Source organism: Acinonyx jubatus, chromosome B2 (genome assembly GCF_027475565.1).
Source record: "Acinonyx jubatus isolate Ajub_Pintada_27869175 chromosome B2, VMU_Ajub_asm_v1.0, whole genome shotgun sequence".
NCBI classification, from domain to species: Eukaryota; Metazoa; Chordata; class Mammalia; order Carnivora; family Felidae; genus Acinonyx; species Acinonyx jubatus.
Genome location: NC_069385.1, coordinates 74,188,885 through 74,207,180, shown reverse-complemented (window position 1 = coordinate 74,207,180; position 18,296 = coordinate 74,188,885). Strand labels below are relative to the sequence as shown.

The 18,296-nt window shown below is 37.7% G+C and overlaps 1 long non-coding RNA gene and 1 pseudogene across 1 annotated transcript in view; one reads left to right on the top strand and one right to left on the bottom strand.

Moving 5' to 3' along the window:
- Positions 1 to 13,291, bottom strand: part of LOC113598502 (uncharacterized) — a 299,088-nt gene extending 285,797 nt beyond the window's left edge. Inside the window, exon 1 of the long non-coding RNA XR_008298486.1 lies at positions 10,553 to 13,291. This is a non-coding gene — a long non-coding RNA (uncharacterized LOC113598502). The remainder of the gene's footprint in view (positions 1 to 10,552) is intronic.
- A 1,170-nt stretch (positions 13,292 to 14,461) lies between these two features.
- Positions 14,462 to 15,659, top strand: LOC106970139 (peptidyl-prolyl cis-trans isomerase D-like; annotated as a pseudogene).
- Positions 15,660 to 18,296: the final 2,637 nt, after the last annotated feature.

The following is an 18,296-nucleotide window of genomic DNA, read 5'->3' as shown; positions in this document are numbered from 1 at the left end:
TACAGTTTTTTTAGATTCTATATTGTTTATTTCTGCTCTGATCTTTATTATTTCTCTTCTTCTGCTGGGTTTGGAGTGTCTTTGCTGCTCTGCTTCTATTTCTTTTACGTATGCTGTTAGATTTTGTATTTGGGATTTTTCTTGTTTCTTGAGATAGGCCTGGATTGCAATGTATTTTCCTCTCAGGACTGCCTTCGCTGCATCCCAAAGCATTTGGATTGTTGCATTTTCATTTTCGTTTGTTTCCATTTTTTCTTAATTTCTTCTCTAATTGCCTGGTTGACTCATTCATTCTTTAGTAGGGTGTTCTTTAACCTCCATGCTTTTGGAGGTTTTCCAGACTTTTTCCTGTGGTTGATTTCAAGCTTCATAGCATTGTGGTCTGAAAGTATGCATGGTGTGATCTCAATTCTTGTATACTTATGAAGGGCTGTTTTGTGACCCAGTATGTGGTCTATCTTGGAGAATGTTCCATGTGCACTCGAGAAGAAAGTATATTCTGTTGCTTTGGGATGCAGAGTTCTAAATACATCTGTCAAGTCCATCTGATCCAATGTATCATTCAGGGCCCTTGTTTCTTTATTGATCCTGTGTCTAGCTGATCTATCCATTTCTGTAAGTGGAGTGTTAAAGTCCCCTGCAATTACCACATTCTTATCAATAAGGTTGCTTATGTTTGTGAGTAATTGTTTTATATACTTGGGGGCTCCCGTATTTGGCGCATAGACATTTATAATTGTTAGCTCTTCCTGATGGATAGCCTCTGTAATTATTATATAATGCCCTTCTTCATCTCTTGTTACAGCCTTTAATTTAAAGTCTAGTATGTCTGATATAAGTATGGCTACTCCAGCTTTCTTTTGACTTCCAGTAGCATGATATATAGTTCTCCATCCCCTCACTTTCAATCTGAAGGTGTCCTCAGGTCTAAAATGAGTCTCTTGTAGACAGCAAAGAAATGGGTCTTGTTTTTTTATCCATTCTGATACCCTATGTCTTTTGGTTGGTGCATTTAGTCCATTTACATTCAGTGTTATTATTGAAAGATATGGGGTTAGAGTCATTGTGATGTCTGTAGGTTTCATGCTTATAGTGATGTCTCTGGTACTTTGTGGTCTTTGCAACATTTCACTCAGAGAATCCCCCTTAGGATCTCTTGTAGGGCTGGTTTAGTGGTGATGAATTCCTTCAGTTTTTGTTTGGGAAGACCTTTATCTCTCCCTCTATTCTGATTGACACACTTGCTGGATAAAGGATTCTCAGCTGCATATTTTTTCTGATCATCACATTGAAGATTTCCGCCATTCTTTCTGGCATGCCAAGTTTCAGTAGATAGGTCTGCCACTACTCTTATGTGTCTACCTTTGTAAGTTAGAGGCTATTTATCCCTAGCTGCTTTTAGAATTCTCTCTTTATCCTTGTATTTTGCCAGTTTCACTATGATATGTCGTGCAGAAGATCGATTCAAGTTATGTCTGAAGGGAGTTCTCTGTGCCTTTTGTATTTCAATGCCTTTTTCCTTCCCCAGATCAGGGAAGTTCTCAGCTATAATTTGTTCAAGTAAACCTCCAGCCCCTTCCTCTCTCTCTTCCTCTTCTGGAATTCCTATTATATGGATATTGTTCCATTTGATTGCATCACTTAGTTCTCTAATTCTCCCCTCATACTCCTTGATTTTTTTAATCTCTTTTTCTCAGCTTCCTCTTTTTCCATAATTTTATCTTCTAATTCACCTATTCTCTCCTCTGCCTCTTCAATACGTGCTATGGCCACCTCCATTTTATTTTGCACCTCATTTATAGCATTTTTAAGCTCCTCATGACAATTCTTAGTCCCTTGATGTCTGTTGCAATAGATTCTCTGCTGTCCTCTATGCTTTTTTTCAAGTCCAGCGATTAATTTTATGACTATTATTCTAAATTCTTGTTCTATTATATTGCTTACATCATTTTTGATCAATTCGTTAGTTGTTGCTACTTCCTAGAGTTTCTTTTGAGGAGAGTTCATCCGTCTCATTTTCTTGGGTAGTCCCTGCAGTGGCTCGACACTGCAGGGCACTTCCCCTGTGCTGTCTGGAGTAACTTGTGTTGGTGGGTGGGGCCACAGTCAGACCCAATGTCTGCCCCCAGCCCAGTGCTGGGGCCACAGTCAGTCTGGTGTGTACCTTTTCTTCCCCTCTCCCAGAGGGAGGACTCACTGTGGAGTGGTGTGGCCCCTGTCTAGGCTACTTGCACATCCAGGCTTGTGGTGCTGCTTCGATGGGATCTGGCATATTAGCCAGGGTGGTTCCGCAAGGTGCACAGCTGTGGGAGGGGCAGGCTTAGCTTGCTTTGCTGCTGGTGGTCCCCTGCAGGAGGGGCCCTGCAGCACCAGGAGGGAGGCAGACCCGTCAGAGGGATGGATCCAGAGAAGCACAGCGTTTGGTGTTTGCACGGTGCAAGCAAGTTTGGTGACAGGAACTGGTTCCCTTTGGAATTTTGGCTGGGGGATGGGAGAGGGATATGGCACTTGTCAGAGCCTTTGTTCCCTGCCGAGCTGAGCTCTGTCTTCTGGGGCTCAGCAACTCTCCCTCCCAGTGTCCTCTCACCCTCCCAGCTCTCCAAGAGCAGAGCTGTTGACTTTTAACATTCCAGATATTATGTCCCACTGGCTATCAGAACTTATGCAGTCTGGCCCCTCCACTTTTGCAAGCCAGATTTGGGGGCTCTGCCTTGCCGGGTGGGCTGCCCCTCCACCATCCCGGTTCCCTCCTGCCAGTCCATGTAGCACGCACCGCCTCTCTGCCCTTCATACCCTCTTCTGTGGGCCTCCTGTCTACGCTTGGCTCCAGAGAGTCTGCTCTGCTAGTCTTCTGGCAGTTTTCTGGGTTATTTAAGCATATGTGGGTGGAATCTAAGTGATCAGCAGGACGAGGTAAGCCCAGTGTCCTCCTACACTGCCATCTTCCAGGTATTCTCCCAAATAAGATTTTTGTGAACTGGATAAAATTATTCTTAAGCTCTTTGGAAAAAAATAAACAAATGAGAACATCTCAGAGATTTATTGAAAACAAGAGTAATGTATACAGATGGATTTGCTATAAAACCAATAAAGCTTAAACCTCAGGGTGCCACACCTGCATGGATCACTTTCAAGGCCCTGGGAGGGGTCTAGCAATGTATTTAAATGCTCATATGATTTTGTTAAAATTTCACACGTAAGGTATTTTAACTGCAATTGGTTAAGACATCTATCTCTCTCTTTTTAAATGTTTATTAATTTTGAGAAAGTGAAAGCACACAAGCAAGTGGAGGAGGGGCAGAGAGAGAGGAAGAGAGAGAATCCCAAGCAGGCTCCATGTTGTCAGCACAGAGCCTGATGCAGTCCTGGATCTGAAGAACTGTGAGATCATGACCTGAGCCAAGATCATGAGTCAGACACTTAGCCGACTAAGCCACCCAGGTGCCCCAAGACCTCTCTTTTCATTCCAGTTCCTCTTCATCACACTTTCCCTTGTGATGGATAGTACTGGAGAGGACTTAGGAATTTTGAGAACCAGCTGAGAGAAAGCTGACTGGAAGATTCATTTAGTTTGGATGTAGTTGGATATATTTATGTGGTATTCAGTCACTTCAGCGTATAAGGTATAGGCTAACCATACTATGGGAATAGTTTCTAAAAACATTTTACTGTCTATTATGCCAACTCCTGCTGATTCAGGACATGAAAATACAACATGACAGTGATATCAACAACATATTTGTTAATGAATGCCAACATTTCAATAAATACATAATATCATTCATGGGGGAAAAAAAACACTAATGCCTAAAATCTTACAGCTCATATATTAAAGAAATTTTGTGGAGGTTTATAGAAGTTGGGAAGCCAAACTTGAAGTTTCTCCCAATTTACATGACATTACCAATGATAAGATATAAAGGTGAAAAAAATTTATTTCAGTTATAAGAAATTATAAACTTTAATTATAAAAATGTTTCAATAATAAAAAATATATGATAGAAAAAAGACTATTTTTCCTTTCTCTATATAGAAAATTATATTATAAAATTATTTGATATGAAGAGATAATCAAAAAGTAAATAGTCAAAAAGTAGGGGGAAATCATTATAGAAAGGTAAGAGGCAACATATAAAAATATTGATTGTTTTCCAGCTGTTATGATGTTTGAAGTAATTATATTCCAAAATTCTGTAATTTGTGATGATTTTTTTCTCTTTCTAAATCAATATTCCTTTTTGTACTAATTTTTTGTGATTTTGTATTCTTTTTTTTTTTCGTTTATTTTATTTTTGGGACAGAGAGAGACAGAGCATGAACGGGGGAGGGGCAGAGAGAGAGGGAGACACAGAATCGGAAACAGGCTCCAGGCTCCGAGCCATCAGCCCAGAGCCTGACGCGGGGCTCGAACTCACGGACCGCGAGATCGTGACCTGGCTGAAGTCGGACGCTTAACCGACTGTGCCACCCAGGCGCCCCATCTTTTTCTTAAACTATATTAGCATTAGGTCACACAAAAGCTGGATCCACCTTGACAGTAAACTAGGAGTTCTACTAGATTTTAATAGCAACAATAATTGGTACTTCAGTCAAAATAGACAAGCTGATAAATGAAACATAATCAAAGCTAAAGTACATATAAAAATTTCTTTTGTAAAAAGTTGCATTACCTATACATTGGGAAAAGATAAAACTATTCAATGACAGAATTGAGTCACCTGGCAAATCTTTTGGGAAAAGAATAAAAGTTAATCCCTACGTCACTCCTTAGACCAGAATAAATTCTGGTTGGATCAATTATTTAAAATGAAACTATAAAAACTGTGGAAGAAAATACAAGAGAAAACTTAATTTTGCCTAAGTACAACATGAAACCCACAGACCAAAATGGAAAAATAGATAAACTTGACTACATGAAAATATGAAAGATGTTTGGTTCAGTGGAGAAGATAAAGAGGAATAAGACAAGGCCCAAAGGTTATGCTGTCAGATGACTGTGTAATGTAGGGAAATTCCTAAATCTTAGACAATTAGGCTAAAGATTTGAAGAAAAGAGAAGAGGCATGAGCTCAGTGGATGGCTCAAAGCTGAAAAATGATAACATGTTAATTAAGAGTCATAAAATAACTTACAATATTCTAATGTTTATCTAAAAGATTGGCAAATATCTTGACTTCTCCTTCATGAGTTTTTAGGTCAGATTTTTTTTTTAATTAAAATATAAATCCAGGGGCACCTTGGCAGCTCAGTCAGTTGAGTGTCTGACTCTTGATCTCTGCTCAGGTCATGATCTTATGGTTCGTGAGTTCAAGGCCTATGTCAGGCTCTGCTCTGTCAGTGCAGAGCCTGCTTGGGATTCTGTCTCTCCCTCTCTCTGCCCCTCCCTTGTTCTTTCTCTCTCTCTTTCAAAATAAATAAACTTTAAAAAAAACCATACATCTAATGATTAAAAATAAGTTGATGGGAATTCATTATGCTGAAAATTCCTCCCTTTGTCAATTTTACTGTAAGATATCCATTCATTCAGGTGATAAGTATATTAGTTTGCTCTGTGCGATGGTTACACATTAGTAAACCCAGGGAGGGGGAGTTAGATTTTAAATTTTTTAAGAAAAATGGATGAAACACAATGATGTTCTAAAATCCAAACTGAAATAATAAAAACATTATTAAAATCCTTAATTATCAAACTTTAGGGGACATTTACAGTTCAAGGCCCCTTCTCTTTAAGAGTTAAAGGATTAAGTGAAGGATCAAAAAACCACAGAACATTTTTCAAAGATAGCTATCCTGAACAAAATCAAATAGACATGGGGTGTGGGATGATGCATAATGAAGTAGGAAGTTTCTGTTTCTCTGCTGGACAAGTTTCAGTATAATTGCTTTTTGTTGCAAAAAAAAAAAAAATCTTGAGAAGTACTTCCATGATGGCAGGAAACAAGCTCCCCAAATATAGTTCTCTATAAAAATAATAACAGCACCAGTAAAACTGTCAAAATCAGCTTTTTTCAGAATTCTGGAAATTAACCAAAGGCTTGTAGTAATCCAATTTTTCTTCTTTTCTCAAGAAAAAAGTCTGAATATCTGTTTAAAAAAAAAAAGCATTGTGGAATCTTTAATTTGCCCTATTCCTATCCACATAGTAGTCTTGAAACCCAACAGATTTGCACTCACAGCAGCTGTTACACCAGTAGCCTAGAAGTCACTGATATGGCAGAACAGGTTTAGCACTCCCCAAAAACCTCCATTCCCAAAGAATGGACCATCATATGACCTAAGTGGCAGCTTTCTGGAAATCCCCACTAACGGGGCTTCTTTTTTGACCTAACTCAGCACTTGCTCAGTGGAATAGCCTTTTCCCAACAGTGCTTGTCAAAAAAAAAAAAAATGCATGGCAATTATTTAACATCACAGCTGTTTAAGATAGCACTAACAGTTGAGCAAATAAGAGGCTGACCAGGAAAATTTTAAAGGAGAAGCTAGTGAATAAGGAGTCCTTAGGGACTTTGAAAAGCTCAACATATTCCTGGGAATCTAAAAGGCCATGCACATGCAGAGATGTGAGTATGCCAGGAAAGATCTTAGAAGGTCCTAATATTTTCACCTCTGGCTAGCCTTGAGATTCTGTACAAACAGAAAATGAAGGCTAAGGAAGAGTTGCAAAAACTGCCTATCAGAATGCTGAAAGTATGCCCCAACAGGCATAGAAAATCCCTGAGCAAAGGCTAGGAGACTTTCCAGTTCAAGGCATTTAAGGATATTTCTGTCCAATCATTAGCTGATCATTAAGTTAACTGAGCAAAAACTTCAGTGGCCATATACAACAGAGAATATACACTTTACACAATTAGTTCAGGAAAGTCTTTAGAGAATTAGTTCAGAAAATAAACAGCAACAACAATCACCATCACAACCACAAACAACAACAACAAACCCTGGTTGGTGGAAGGGATGGTCTCATTTTCAAAGTTACCATATTATATTATCTTAAATGTCCAATATTTGTTTAAAAGTTTATAAGACATGCAAAGAAATAGGAAAGTATGGTCCATACCAAGAGGATAAAAAAACAGCTAATGGAAACTGTCCTTGATGGGGCTCAAATGTTGGACTTATTAGACAAAACCTTTAAATCATCTATTATAAATACATTCATAGAACTAAAAAACTAAAAGAACATATGAGAACAACATCTCATCCAATAAATAATACCAATAAATAGCAATTATTCAAAATAAATAAATAACAGAACCAAATAGAAATTCTGGAGCTGAAAAGCACAATAACTGAAATGAAATATCAGTAGAAGAGCTCAACAACAAATCTGAGTTGGCTGCAAAAAGTATCAACAAACTTAAAGATGGGTTAATAGAAACTATCTAGTCTGAGGAACAGAAAGAAAATACAATGATGAAAAATAATAAACAGTGTCTCAAAGACTTGTGAGACATGATTAAGTGTAATGGCATTCACAGGATGAGAGCGCCTGAAAGAAAGAGAAGAGGGGATAGAAAGTCTATTTGAAGAAATAAGGGACAAAATTTCTCAAATTTGATGAAAACCAAAAATTAACACATCCAAGAAGCTCAAGAAACTCCAATTAGATCCACACTTGACACATCATAGTCAAACTATTAAAAGACAAAAACATGGGGCACATGGGTGGCTCAATAGGTTAAGCGTCTGACTCTTGATTTCAGGTCAGGTCACAATCTCATGGTTCATGAGATCAAGCCCTACATCTGGCTCTGAACTGACAGAAAATAATTCACAAATGGAATTTAAAAATGAGGAGATATTAAAATGGTACACTAGAAAATGACAACGCGTTCCTGGATGGCTCAGTCAGTTGAGCATCTAGCTCTCAATTTCATCTCATGTCATGATCCCAGGGTCATGGCCTGAGTCAGGCCTCCATGCTGAGCATGGAGCCTACTTGGGATTCTCTCTCTCTCTTCCTATGCCCCTTTCCCCAACTCACACACACTCTCTTTCTAAAATAATTTAAAAAAATTGAAAACAACAAAAATGAAGGTAGTAATGGAAGGACAAAGGAACAAGAAAGATATAATAAATATAGAAAACAAAGAGCACAATGACAGATATGAATCCTACCAAACTGGTTATTAGATTAAATATAAAAGCAGGATTTGGGAGAATGGAAGAAAAAAAATCCATGATCCAACTATATGCCATCCACAGAAGACAAATTTTAGATTCGAAGACAAAAATAAGTTGAAAATAAAAGGATGAGAAAAGAGATATATGCATAGAGTATGGAGTATCCAAAAACCTGGAGTGGCTGTACTAATATCAGACAAAATAGACTGTAAGACAAAAGAACATTTTATAGTAATAAAAGGGTAAATTTATCAGAAATAAGTGACAGTTATAAACATGTATGCATATAATAACAAAATCTAAAAATGTGTGAAGTAAAAAGTTACAAAACTGCAAGGAGAAATGGTCAATTCAACAATAACAATTGGAGACTTCAAAAATGAATAGTACAACTAGGCAGAAGATCAAAAAGGAAATAGAAGACCTGAAAACACCATAAACCAACTAGACATAACAGACATTTAAATAACACTCCACCCAACAACAATAGGATGTACATTTTTTTAAGCTTATTTATTTATTTTGAGAGAGAGAACAAGTGGGGTTGATGCAGAGGGAGAGAGGGGAGAGAGAGAGAATCCAAAGCAGGCAACATACCACCAGCGCAGAGCTTGATGTGGAGCTGAAACTCACAAACCATGAAATTATGACCTGAGCCAAAACCAAGAGTCAGACACTTAACCGACTGAGCTACCCAGGCATCCCAACAGAATGTACATTCTTTTCAGACACACACAGAATATTCTCCAGGATAGATCATATGCTAGGTCATAAAACAAGCCTCCATACATTCACAAAGATTTCAATCATACAAAGCATGTCCTCCAACCACAATGGAATAAAATTAGAAGCAATAAATAAAGAAAATATGGGAAATTCATAAATACATGAAAATTAAGCATCATACTCCTATATAATCAATAGGTCAAAGAAGAAATCATAAAAGAAATTATTAAGTATGCTGAGATTAATGACCATGAAACAGTAAAAATGAGATGCAGTGAAGGCAGTGTATACAGGTAAATTTATAGCTGTGCATGCCTGTGTTAAATCAATAACTTAATGTTTTAACTTAAGAAACTAGGAAAATAAATGCAAACTAAGCCTAAAGCAAGGATAAAGAAGAAAATAATGAAGAGTGGAAATAAGTGAAATAGAAAATAAAAGCTAATAGAAAAAAATCTTCTAAGTTCTTCTAAAAGATCCAAAAAATGACAAACCATTAGCTAGAATGACCAAAAAAAGTAAGAAATAAAAATAAAAAACTGAAATTAGTTCCTTAAATCTGGAATGAAAGAAAGGACATTATTCTCAACCTTATACAAAGAAAAGAATCATAATTACATGCCAACAAATTAGATAACCTAGATGAAATGGAGAAATTCCCAAAAAGGTACAAACTACTGAAACTGACTCAAGAAAAAAAATAAAAGAAAATCTGAATAGACCAATAGGAAGTTAAGAGATTGAATTAATAATAAAAATCTTCCCGGGGCATCTGGGGGCTCAGTTGGTTGAGCGTCTGACTTTGACTCAGGCCAGGATCTCACAGTTCGTGGGTTCGAGCCCTGCGTCAGGCTCTGTACTGAGAGCTAGGGGCCTGGAGCCTGTTTCAGATTCTGTGTCTCCTTCTCTCTGCCCCTTCCCTGCTCATGCCTCTGTCTCTCTCTGTCTCTCAAAAATGAATAAACGTTAAAAAAAGATAAAAAAAAAAAAATCTTCCCACAAAGAAAAGCCTAGACTCAGATGGCTTCACTAATGAATTCTCCCAAATATTTAAAGTGAAATTAACACGAATTCTTCACAAATTCTCCTAAAAAATAGAAGTATGAAAATTTCCCAGTTCAATCTATAAGGTCATCATTACCCTGATATCGCAACCAGACAAAAACATGACAAGAGAAGAAAACTACAAACCAATATCTCTTATGAATATAGACATAAAAATTCTCAACAAAATACTATCAAACAGAATCCAAGAGATTATATATCATGACACAATGAAATTTATCATACTTTTTTAAAGGCCTGAACTGATAGGCAATGGAAAGATAACTCTTTGTGGATTGATTCTGGACCAGTTTGGGGGTTAAAGAGGTGAGTCTCTAAGATCAGGTTAACTTTATATTAATAATTCTAATGAAAATGGGATTAAGTTTCTCAGAACATTCATGACTTATTTTAAAGATTTTATTTTTTTTTAAGTAATCTCCATACTCAATGTAGGGCTCGAATTCACAACCCCAAGATCAAGAGTCGTATGCTCCACCAACTGAGCCAGGCACCCCATGACCTATTTTAAAGCTTCTCAACCTAAAAGCCTCCCAGCTAAAGGAAATCCAGGGTAAACAATTTTGTAAAAACACACAGAAGTCTATGGAAATGATACAAATGTGTTAGCAATTGAAACCAAGGTTATTTCTTTACCTACCAGCTTTGTGATCTTGAGCAAGACACTTATACTCTCAAATCCTCAGTTGCCCCTTCTGTAAAACAGAGATAACAAAACCCTTCATAAGGTTGTTGCAGCCATTAAATGAGATTTAATAGGTTGATGCATAGTGCTAGGCACATGGGAAGGATCGGATGGATGCTGGCTGTTGCAGGTTGCCCTTGTGACCTATGTTCCTTATTCTGAAAAGGGAAGGGGAAAGCTCAGGTGTACTAATGTCTGTCTGTCCTTCATGTCAACCTGCTACTCTTAAATGGGAGTGGGGAAGGCTCAGCTCCCCACAGAATTGTTCCTCCAGCTCCAGTTAGTACCTACCACTTCCTCTACCATTTCCCTGTCAATCATTTATAGGGGTAGGGTGTGTACTTCCAGCTCTTCCTCTGTCCTCAGGGAAGCCCTGCTGCTAGGTCTGCATCACCAACTACCATGTCACTATATGGCAATCTCTCAGGAACCTGTTTTGTAAGCTTTGGAAAGTGGATTATTACATCATTTCTTCTTATGTAAAATGAGAAATTAAACCACAGGAGAACCGAGTCCTGCCCAAGGTTTCAGATAGTATGCTTTTTCATTCGGAAGAGATAAAAAATATATACAATTTTGAGTCATCAAGGTTAGATAGCCAGACAGACCTGGCAAAGCTGAACTAAACAAAGTGTTTCATCTCTCTGTGATTTATTATCCTTAACTTTAAAAAGACTACTGTGAAAATTCACAAAACAGTAAAGATAAATTGTCCACCACAAGACTTGGTGGTTTGGAGACGGTGCTTCTTAAAAGCTTGCCCCTCATCATTTTTCTTAGTTTAAAAAATTCGTCTTTTTTTAAAGGTTTTATTTAAATTCCAGTTAGTTAACATACAGTGTAGTATTTGTTTCACGTATAGAATTTAGTGACTCAACACCCAGTGCTCACCATCACTAGTGCACTCCTTAATCCCCATCACCTATTTACCCCATGCCTCCACCCACCTCCCCTCTGGCAACCAACAGTTTGTTCTCTACAGTTAAGAGTCTCTTTCTTGGTTTGCATCTCTCTCTTTTTTCCCTTGGCTCATTTGCTTTGTTTCTTAAATTCCACATATGAGTGAAATCAAATGGTATTTGTCTTCCTCTGACTGACTTCTCTCACTTAGCATAATACTCTCTAGCTCCATGCACGTTGTTGCAAATGACAAGATTTCATTCTTTTTTGTGGCTAATATTCCATTGTATATATGTACCACATTTTCTCTTCTCTTTTTATTTTTTTAATGTTTATTTTTGAGAGAGAAAGAGACAGAGTGCAAGAGGAGGAGGGGCAGAGAGAGAGGGAGTCACAGAATCCAAAGCAGGCTCCAGGCTCCGAGCTGTCAGCACAGAGCCTGACACAGGACTTGAACTCACGAACCATGAGATCATGACCTGAGCTGAAGTCTGACACTTAACCAACTGAGCCACCCAGGCACCACTGGTAGCACATTGCCTTTACCCATTCATCAGTCGACAGACACTTGGGCTATTTCCATAGTTTGGCTACTGTAGATAATGCTGTTATAAACATGGGGATGCATGTATCTCTCTGAATTAGTATTTTTGTATTCTTTGAGTAAATACATAGTGGTGCAATTGCTAGACTGTAGAGTAGTTCTATTTTTAACTTTTTGAGGAACCTCCATACTGTTGTCCAGAGTGGCAGGACTTCATCAAAATAAAAGGCTTCTGCACAGTGAAGGAAACAATCAACAAAAGTAAAGGCAATCTATGGAATGGGAGAAAATATTTCCAGATGACATATCAGATAAAGAGTTGGTATTCAAAACATATAAAGAACTTAAATGTATTTTTTTTATTTTTTCTTTATAACTTACATAATTATGTTTTAAAGAAAATCTATGTAGCTATGTTTGAAAACATATGTGGCTATATTTTAAAGAAAAAATACAAACAGTACATGGGTTTTCCCACAACTGGTTATACTCTTCCAAATTTCTAGGTTCCTGGGAGAAAAAAAAAGTCATGGGGCACCTGGGTGGCTCAGTTAAGCGGCTGACTTCGGCTCAGGTCATGATCTCATGGTTCATGAGTTTCAGCCCTGCATCGGGCTCTGTGCTAACAGCTCAGAGCCTGGAACCTGCTTCAGATCTGTGTTTCTGTCTCTCTCTGCCCCTACCCTGCTCACGTTCTGTCTCTCTCTCTGTCAAAAATAAATAAATTTTAAAAATATATATTAAAAAAAGAAAAAAAAAGTCATGACACATATAAAAGGTAGTTTTTATTAGAAATAATAATTAATGGAGAGGCCAAGATGGTGGAGAAGAATGGAACTTTTTTTTGCCTGTCTTGTCCCTGAAATGCAGCTAGATCAAGGCCAAACCATCTTGCACACCTAGAAAACTGATTTGAGGATTAACACAACAATCTGCACAACTTTAACCACAGAACTTGGCAGTCTTTCACTTCCTTCAAAATGATGGAATGAAGGAATTCATCCCTAAAGAAAGAACAGGAGGGGCGCCTGGGTGGCGCAGTCGGTTAAGCGTCCGACTTCAGCCAGGTCACGATCTCGCGGTCCGTGAGTTTGAGCCCCGCGTCAGGCTCTGGGCTGATGGCTCAGAGCCTGGAGCTTGTTTCCGATTCTGTGTCTCCCTCTCTCTCTGCCCCTCCCCCGTTCATGCTCTGTCTCTCTCTGTCCCAAAAATAAATAAACGTTGAAAAAAAAAATTAAAAAAAAAAAGAACAGGAAAAAATAACAGCCAGGGACTTAACACAGATAACGGGCAAGATGTCTAAACCAGAATTTAGAATCACAATAAAAAGAATACTAGCTGGAGTTAAAGAAAGCATAGAATCCCTTTCTGTGGAGATAAAAGAAGTAAAAATCTAGTCAGGATGAAAATAAAAATGCTGTAACTGAGCTGCAATCCTAATGGATGCCACAGTGGCAAGGATGGATGAAGTAAGTCAGCGATATAGAAGACAAATTTATGGAGAATAATGAAGCAGAGAAAAAGAGGGAAACTAAGGCAAAAGAGCATAATATAAGAAGTAGAGAACTCAGTGACTCATTAAAAAGGAATAACATCTGAATCATAAGGGTCCCAGGAAATGAAAAAAGATAAAAAGGGGTAGAAGGTTTCTGTGAGAAAATCATAGCAGAAAACTTTTCTGACCTAGGGAAAGACACAGACATCAAAATCCAGGAAGCACAGAGAACTCCCATTAGATTCAACAAAAACCGAACATCAACAAGGTATATCACAGTCAAATTCACAAAATACTCAGGCAAGGAAAGAATCATGAAAGCAGGAAGGGAAAAAAAAGTCCCTAACCTACAAGGGAAGGCAGATCAGGTTTGCAGCAGACCTATCCACGGAAACTTGGCAGGCCAGAAAGGAGTGGCGGGATATATTCAGTGTGCTGAATCAGAAAAATATGCAGTCAAGAATTCTTTACCCAGCAAGGCTGTCATTCAAAATAGAAGAGATAAGAATTTTCCCAAACAAAAACTAAAGGAGTTCGTGACCACTAAACCAGCCCTGCAAGAAATTTTAAGGGGGAATCTCTCAGGGGAGAAAAGACAGGGGAAAAAAAAAGACCAAAAGCAACAAAGACTAGAAAGAACCAGAGAACACCACCAGAAACTCCAACTCTACAGGCAACATAATGGCAATAAATTCATACTTTTCAGTTCTCACTCTAAATATCAGTGGACTGAAACCTCCAATCAAAAGACATAGGTTAACAGAATGGATGAGAAAACAAGATCCATCTATATACTATTTACAAGAGACCCACTTTAGACCTAAAGACACCTTCAGATTGAAAGCAAGGGGACGGAGGAGGTTCTCTGAGTTTGCTTCCAAATGCATCTGCAATTCAATATGTCTAACCAATCCCCCCACCCCAAACTAAGCCCTCCAACCCCAATAACCCCTGAGTCTTCTCTGACATGGACATTGGAGGAGAGCGAGTTGGGTGAATTGTCTTAGAATTGTTTGCAGATATTGTACTGAAAACTGCAGAAAATTTTCGTGCATTGTGTACAGAGAAAAAGGCATTGGACCCACCACTGGGAAACCTCTCCATTTCAAAGGATGTCCTTTCCATCGAATTACTAAGAAATTTATGATTCAGGGTAGAGACTTCTCAAATCAAAATGGGACAGGCAGAGAAAGTATTTATGGTGGAAAACTTGAAGATGAAAATTTCTATTATAAGCATGACCAGGAAGGCTTATTGAGCATGGCAAATGCAGGCTGCAATACAAATGGTTCTCAGTTCTTTATCACAACAGTTCTGACTCCTCATTTGGATAGGAAACATGTGGTATTTGGCCACATAATTAAAGGAATGGGTGTGGTAAGGATACCGGAAAATGTATAAGTGAAAGCTGAAAAACCTGCCAAATTGTGTGTTACTGCAAAATGAGGAAATTGAAGAAAGGGGATGACTGGGGCATATTCCCAAAAGATGGCTCTGGTGACAGTCATCCAGATTTCCCTGAGGAAGCAGATAGAGACTTAAAAGATGTAGATAAATTTTTACTAATAACAGAAAACTTAAAAAATATTGGAAATACTTTTTTCAAATCCTAGAACTGGGAGATGGCCATTAAAATATATACAAAGGTTTTAAGATACGTGGAAGGTTCAAAGGCTGTTATTGAGAAAGCAGATAGATCGAAGCTGCAACCTACAGCTTTAGGCTGTGTTCTGAATATTGGTGCTTGTAAACTGAAGATGTCAAATTGGCAGGGAGCGATTGACAGTTGTTTGGAGGCTCTTGAAATAGACCCATCAAATACGAAAGCATTGTACCACAGAGTTCACGGATGGCAAGGATTAAAAGAATACGATCAAGTTTTAGCTGATCTTAAGAAAGCTCAGGAGAGAGCAGGGAAGATAAATCTATCCAGGCAGAACTGCTGAAAGCCAAACAAGAGATAAAGGCACAGAAAGATAAAGAGAAGACAGCGTATGCACAAATGTTTGCCTAATAAGGAATTCAGTTTTACTTAAATATACATTGATTGTATAAAGGCAATAAGAAAATTTAAAGGTTTCTGTCTGTTACAGATGATCCCTGATGTGTTCCTTTGATACTTCAGTTTCTCGTTGTTTACAGTTTAGGAATACCGAAAAGGGTTCACTCTTTTTTTTTTTTTTTAGAAAAGGGTTCACTCTTAATAAAACAGTGTTACAAAATACAAAAAAAAAGAAAAAAAGAAAGAAAAGAAAAGAAAAAAGAAAAGGGGTTGGAGAACCACCTATCATGCTAATAGTCACCAAAAGAAAGCCTGAGTGGTCATACTTTTATCAGATAACCTAAATTTTAAAATAAAGACTGTAACAAGATATAAAGAAGGGAATTATATCATAATTCAGGGGTTTATCCACCAAGATCTAACAACTGTAGACATTTATGCTCCAAATGTGCAAGCACCCAAATGTATAAATGAATTACTCACAAACATACAGAAACTCATTGACAATAATACCATAATAGTAGGGGACTTTAACACCCCACTTACAACAATGGACAGATCATCTAAACAGAAAATCAACAAGGAAACAATGCTTTGAATGACACACTGAACTGGATGGACTTAACATATATTAGAACATTTCATCCTAAAGCAGCAGAATATACATTCTTCTCAAGTGCACATGGAACATTCTCCAGAATAGATCACATACTGGGACACAAGTCAGTCCTTAACAAGTACAAAAATATTGAGATCACACCATGCATATTTTCATACCACAACATTATGAAACTCAAAATCAACAACAAGAAAAAAACTTGGAAAAATAACAAATACTTGGAGACTAAATAAAGAACATCCTACTAAATAATGCATGGGCTAACCAAGAAGTTAAAGAGGAAATTAAAAAGTACCTGGAAGCCAGAGGCGCGGGGCGGGGATCGCCTGGGTGGCTCAGTTGTTTAAGTGTCCGACTCTTGATTTCAGTGCAGGTCATGATCTAACAGTTTCGTGAGTTTGAGCTCTGCATCAGGCTCTGTGCTGATGGTGCGGAGACTGCTCAAGATTCTCTGTTTCCCCCTCTCTCTGCCACTCCCCGACTTGTGCTGTCTTTGTCCCTCTCAAAATAAATAAACTTTTAAAAAATTTATTTTTTTAATTAAAAAATAAAGAAAAAAAAGCACATGGAAGCCAATGAAAATGATAACACCACAGCCCCAAACCTCTGGGACACAGCAAAGGTGATCATAAGAGAAAAGTGTATAGCACTATAGGCCTTCCTAAAGAAGGAAGGCCTCAGATACACAACCTAACGTCACACCTTAAAGACCTGGAAAAAGAACAGCAAATAAGACCCAAAACTAGCAGAAGACAGGAACTAATAAAGATTAGAGCAGAAATCAATGCTATTGAAATAAAAAAACCAGTAGAACAGATCAATGAAACCAGGAGCTGGTTCTTTGAAAGAATTAACAAAATTGATAAACCACTAGCCAGTTTGATCAAAAAGAAAAAGGAAAGGACCCAAATAAATAAAATCAAGAATGAAAGGAGAGATCACAACCAACACAGCAGAAATACAAACAATAATAAGAGAATATTATGAGCAATTATATGCCAATAAAATGGGCAATCTAGAAGAAATGGACAAATTGCTAGAAACATATAAACTACCAAAACTGAAACAAAAAGAAATAGAAAATTTGAACAGATCCATAACCAGTAAGGAAATTGAATTAGTAACCAAAAATCTCCCAAAAAATAAGAGTCCAGGGCCAAATGGCTTTCCAGGGGAATTCTGCCAAACATTAAAAGAAGGTTGACACCTATTCTTTTGAAGCTGTTCCAAAAAATAGAAATGGAAGGAAAACTTCCAAACTCATTCTATGAAGCCAGCACTACCTTGATTCCAAAACCAGACAAAGACCCCACTAAAAAGGAGAACTATAGACCAATTTTCCTGATGAACATGGATGCAAAAATCCTCAACAAGATATTAGCCAACCAGATCCAACAATACATTAAAAGAATTATTCACAACCAAGTGGGATTTATACCTGGGATGAAGGGCTGGTTCAATATCTACAGAACAATCAATGTGACACATCACATCAACAAAAGAAAGGACAAGAACCAAATGATCCTCTCAAAAGATGCAGAGAAAGCATTTGACAAAATACAGCATCCTTTCTTGATAAAAACCCTCAAGAATGTAGGGATGAAAGGATCGTACCTCAAGATCATAAAAGCCATATATGGAAGCCCCAACTCTAATATCATCTTCAATGGGGAAAAACTGAGAGCTTTCCCCCTATGGTCAGGAACAAGGCAGGGATGTCTACTCTCACCACTGTTATTCAACATAGTATTGGAAGTCTTAGCCTCTGCAATCAGTTAGCCTCTGCAATCAGACAACACAAAGAAATAAAAGGCATCCAAATCAGCAAGGAGGAAGTCAAACTTTCAATCTTTGCAGACAACATGATACTCTATATGGGAAACCCAAAAGATTCCACCAACAAACTGCTAGAACTGATCCATGAATTCACCAAAGTCGCAGGATATAAAATCAATGCACAGAAATTGATTGTATTCCTATACACCAACAATGAAGCAACAGAAAGAGAAATCAAGGAATTGATACCATTTACAATCGCACCAAAAACCATAAAATACCTAGAAATAAATCTAAGAGGTAGAAAATCTATACACTGAAAACTATAGAAAGTTTATGAAAGAAATTGACGAAGACACAAAA